A 6,000-nucleotide genomic window follows, 5' to 3' on the forward strand; every position below is an offset into this window, starting at 1 on the left:
TTGACTTGCCACCTCCTGACAGCATGTTTCATTTTGTTGAATCATAAGTTAGTAGTTCAAAGGAGTTACACCTTTGCAGTTTTCCCCTGCAAACACCATACTTTATATAATATTTTATTTATGTGCATATGACCCTATGTATGTTTCCATATCTGTTTATAACTTAGAACTCCCACAATATAATAGAAAACATGTGTCCTTTCTCTGAGCCTGACATCCACATATATACATATGTATGTATGTGTGTGTGTGTGTGTGTGTGTATATCACATTTTCCTGATCCATTATTCATCTATTGTAATCAGCACTATTCTTTAAATAGTTTTTCTATTTTCTTCTTTTCTCTTCTCCTTGGGTTAGATATTATGGATGACTTACATGTCCCTAAGGCTCTGTTCTAAGATTTGTTTTTAATGTAAAATGTTGCTAGTGTTCCCATTTCCCATCTAGAGGAAGAGACCACAGACCTTCTTCCTCTGCCTTTCTTGCCTGTCCTTTTCACCAGGAAAATGAGACCACTTCTAAGGAAACTTCTAAAAATCTGAGATTTGTAAAATATTGGTTATAACATGGCTTATCCTATCTGCAAACCTTTGAAAAGTGACGTCAGTTGTGTCATCACCCCTGGTCACTACAGAGACAAGTGGTCACCGCCGGTCATTACAGGCACAAATCACCACCGCTGGTCATTACAGGCACAAATCACCACCACTGGTCATTACAGGCACAAATCACCACCGCTGGTCATTACAGACACAAATCACCACCAATTCATTACAGGCACAAATCACCACCACTGGTCATTACAGACACAAATCACCACCAATTCATTACAGACACAAATCACCACCACTAGTCATTACAGACACAAGTCACCATCACTGGTCATTACAGGCACAAATCACCACCCCTGGTCATTACAGACACAAGTCACCACCGCTGGTCATTACAGATACTAATCACCACTGCTGGTCATTACAGACTCAAGTCACCACCGCTGGTCATTACAGACACAAACAGTATCTGTTTCTAGTACTTTTCTGGTCTATCTTGGTTAACTCTAGCACTTAAAACATTCCTTACATAGTTTTCTTGATGTGTCAACAGCATTGATATAATTGGAAAGCTTTTCCTTTAAACATGAGAACCAATCATGTTTATCATGATCCCTGGTAAAGCTGGCACTCTGTGTGTGTGTGTGTGTGTGTGTGTGTGTGTGTGTGGTTGTGTATGTGTGTGTGTGTACAGACATGAGAGCCCCTGAGCAAATTTCCTTTTCTGTCTTTTGCTGGCTTTGATTATATTTTATTTGTTCCTTCTCTTTCTTGATGTTTTGGAATTACAATGACTTTCTATTAATCTATTAGTAACTACTGTACAACTGGACACTATATAATTTCTAATTAAATATTTATGCTCTTGATTAACTGGAATGAATAGTTTCTGATTTGAATAAGAAATTTTCAGTTTCAGAATAAAAGTTTTAAATTTGTTCAAATATGGTTTTCTACTTCATTAGTTACATTTTACAAAACATTAATACTTATAGTCGAGTGAGTATTGGTGCTTTGCTAGTATTTTGTCTTGTCTTCCATGTCATATCTGGTCTGATTGGATGCCTGTTCCAGGTATGTAGACTCCTCTAGACTTAGAACAGACTTTGAGGGGAGAGGGCAAGCTAACAAAGTTATGTGAAATATCCATTTTCCTGCCCCCTGGCTCTTCCACAGTCAAGTTCTCTCAGAGGCAGCTCAGATGTCTCCCTTCCTTCATATTCACAAGAAGGAGTATGGAACATGCCAGAAGATCTCTAAGAGGACACTTACCAGCCACAACGCCTTAGGCATGATGGAAGATAGAATAATATCAAACTTCTGAGAATCTAGAACACTACAGAATAAAAACAGAGTAGAGCAGGGGTCGTGTTAAAAGCAGTTCAGAATAGTTGGTGTGAAGACTTCTTCTAGGAACATTTTTTGCTTTGCATGGTAAAAGGAGGTTAGCCTTGGTAAGCTCTCTTACTTCTAATAATAAAAGAAGTTTCCAGAACAAAAATTTGTTGAACCAGTATCTAATGTTCAATATGAGTCCTCATTGTAAATAATGACCTTCACAGAGCCAAAATCTTTCCAAGTACAACAAAAGCATCAAACGTACAACATCAGTGTCCAAAGGGCAAGCCAGTTTGGACTAGTGACAAAGTTGTCCACATCAAAGAACTGAGAAGTCTGTGATGTTCTCTTATCTGCCCGTGGCTCTTCCTCCAGGTCTGAGCTGCGGTGTGACATTCTGCTTTGGTTTCTATTTTAATGAATGTTTTTTAGCACTTCTCCTTTAAGAATGGAATTTGTTACAGGATTTTTGCAACAAAAAATATAATTTTCTACAACTAGGTCAAGGACATATATTCTTTTGGAGGTTAAACACCCTTGTGTTTCTAATATACTAAGTTTGCAGTTGGTGTTGAATTGTATTAATGATTAAAACTTTTCAAATTTATAGAGAATTTGTATTTTCCCTTTAATTTGTGAATGTGACACATAACATTTACACATCCCTAATGTTAAACCAGTTTTGAAATACTAGATTAAGCTCAATTTAAGTATGATACTGCCCTTTTCACATATTGATCAACTTGTACCCCAGAGATCAGCCCAACGGCTGTATTTGGCTAATTGATTATTTTGGACTTCTGTATCTATGCTCAAGGTAAACTAGGTCCACACTTCTCGCCTAGGGCCATTTTCTGCTTTCATATCAAGATCATTTAGGAATCATAGACTGATCTCATGACTACTCACTCATTTCTGATCTTTTAGAAGAGTTTGTGTGAGATGAGGATGATCTAATTTTTGGAAGTTTGAAAGAACACATACATGAAATAACCTGATATTTTAAAAATTAGAAACATGTGGAATTAATAAATCAATTTATTTAAGGACAATATTATTGTTCAGGCTTTCTATATTTTCTTGGCTCAGTTGAAGAATATTATATTCTTAGGAAAATATGTGATTTATCTTGAACTTTCAAATTTTTCAGCATAGTTTATTTTGGTATTATCCTATATTTTTACCTTTTGAGGCTTTTATCATGTGTGCTGTCAGTCATTTTTTGTTGCTACAAACAAATGCCTGAGAAAATTAGCTTTAAAAAAGTCACATGCTTCTAATACATATTGATAGGATAGGAACAGAGCAAATACTCTCATTCCAAAAAAAGAGAACTAAGACAATACTGAGGAAGAATTGGACCAAAACACGAACAAACTCAGCAGGGCAAACATAGGTCATGTCTAGAATTTAGTGCATGATGTGCATTCCAAGGAAGTTGTGCAGCTGACGATAGTAGACAGGGCCTGCTCAGAGCTACTCCGTGATGTGTAGCATTCCACTTTCAGTGTCAGAGCCAAAACAAGAATGACTTTACATCTGTTTATGCAAGGAAACAACTGACATCTATCAGCACACTCTGAGTCAAATCAATAGGACTTTATTTATGCCAATAAACCATTACATGGGCAAATAAATCATATCAGGGACACTGGGCAGGAACTTAAGATACTAGACACAGGGCTGACAGTATTCCCTCTCCTGAATCACATAAAAGTGGAGACTCCCTGCACAGACACACACTGACCATCATCAGATGATCTGATCCAGGATGTGTCAAGGGTCAACAAACTGCTTCGATTAGGAAAATAACATGTCCTCTGAGCTTCATAAGCAGTTTACCTATTTGATCTTTTTTTAAAGAACATGTTTTGGTATTGTGTCTGCTTATCATTATTTGCATTTCACAATGTCTGTCTTTATTTTTTTTATCATTTATTTTCCTTTCTTTGGGTCCATTATGTTGTGTATGCTCATGTTTGACATTAGCCTCGTTACTCTTCAGACCTTGCATTCCAAATACAGGAAATTATTATTTCCTCTCACCTCCAATTCCTACTTTTATGCTTCCCTAAACTTTTTTGGGGGATCCAGTCATGGGCCTGGGCGCTGTCCCTCAGCTCTTCAGCTCAAGTGTAGCACTCTACCACTTGAGCCACAGCGCCACTTCTGGCTTTTTTTTCTGCTTATGTGGTGCTGAGAAATCGAACCCAGGGCCTCATGCATGCAAGGCAAGTGCTCTACCATTGAGCCACCTTACCAGCCCTGCTTCCCTAAATTTTATATTTGATGCTTTCATTGTTAATTGGGATCTAAATGTTTTGTTAATTTCCTTTCTTTAATCCATAATGTAGAAATGAGATATTTTTTAAAATACATAAAAATTATTATTTCAGTTAGAAAAGAGTTCAAATGTAGAAAATTAGTGAGAAAAGTAGAAAAATGTATGTACCACTCAGATTTAAAATGAGCCAAATACACATAATTTGTGTTGTACCTGGTGTTAGTAATACCAACATCCAAACAAGCATCAAATAGAGCCCTGCTTCCTAGTGATTTTTATTCACTTTACAGCTTTGTTCTCTGTACCCACCTTTATTTCATTGCATCAGAGTGCTGCCCACGCCTGCCATCCCTTTCGTGGGACTGGACGTGGCTGTGTGGCAATGCATGGAGTGTGATATTCTGGGAATGGTGCGGGCTTGGGAAAAGGCTGGGACAGAGGCTCTAGGGCCTGGAGGCCCAGTGCAGTTCTACACACTGCCCTTTCCAGCACATAGTCCTACTTACAATAATCTACCTTAAAATGGATGTTGTTTAATGTACTAGCTCATAAAAAGGCAACAGAACCATCAAATAAGTTGAAACTACTACAGAGTTTGAGAATCATTGCCCTCATTTATTGTTAGGGTTTAAATTTGTTTGATGGCTTCACTGCACTTGGTTTCTGCTTGTGACTGACTATTCAGTGCAGATCTGATTAATCAGTTGTTTTGTTAATCTTCAATACTTCCAACTCATCATCATTCTGAGAATGTGAGTTTTCCTTGATAGCTAATATTCCTCTCAGTCTAATCTCTGGGTTCTTCAGAAGCTCTTTCCGGTCAGGCTCCTCACCCTTTTTCTTTCTGGATGCACGTTATTACTGTGCTGTAATGCTTCAGACCTGTCTTACACGTACCCTGGCCCTGCAGATAGCCAGTTATCAGACTCAGGATTCCTATCATTGAATAATTGTACTTAAAAGGCAACCAGCCATGGTGAATATGCCGTTAATCGTAGAACTTGGGAGGCAGAGGCAGAAAGATTGTGATTTCCAGGCCAGTCCAAACTACATAGTTTGACTCAGAGTCAAAAGTGAATGAATAGATGAACATATGCTATGATCTGGAAATAAATGAGTAGAATAACAAATAAATAGATGAGAAAATTCTGAGATCTGAACACTGAAAGTGCTCACTACTACTGGATATTAGATCTTCTCAAGCCTCTTAGCAAACGTAACTAGGAAATACAGAACTGTGCATGTGTATGTTCTCATACTCACCTACACACCAGTGTATGTCACTTCTTATATCAATCTATACATATGGCCCAAAACATGACTTCATATTGGCATTTATTTCTATAATCCAGACCCAACAGGATCATTCACTGATAATTTTGTATATCCAAATGGCCCAAGGTGATTTCACACTAGTGAATAGGTTAAATCATTTAAAGATTATTACATTGAAAGAAACTACCTAAGTAGCAGTGACCTTTAATTAAATGAGTCAAAGGTCTATCTTACTGTTTAAGACAACCTAATATATGCACCCACATCTTAAGGTACTAGGAATATAGCAATGCATATAAAACCTTTAGAGGAGTGAAAATCCAGATATTCTATGGCACAAAATATGGCATTTCCTATACAGGGTCTCAGACATTGACAGCCCCAGGATACAAAACCTACATCCTCCAGACTCAAATGTGAGAAGCATCGGGCCTGCTTCTGCCACTTCCAGAGCTCCTCTCTCTGCCAGGTTCATCTGGCAAAAGACAGGAGCTTCCTGCAGGAGGCCTTGAATTCTGTGTTTCTCAAGGTGTAGATGAGCGGGTTGAG

This window comes from Dipodomys ordii, unplaced genomic scaffold (assembly GCF_000151885.1).
Source record: "Dipodomys ordii isolate 6190 unplaced genomic scaffold, Dord_2.0 Scaffold213, whole genome shotgun sequence".
Classification (NCBI taxonomy): Eukaryota; Metazoa; Chordata; class Mammalia; order Rodentia; family Heteromyidae; genus Dipodomys; species Dipodomys ordii.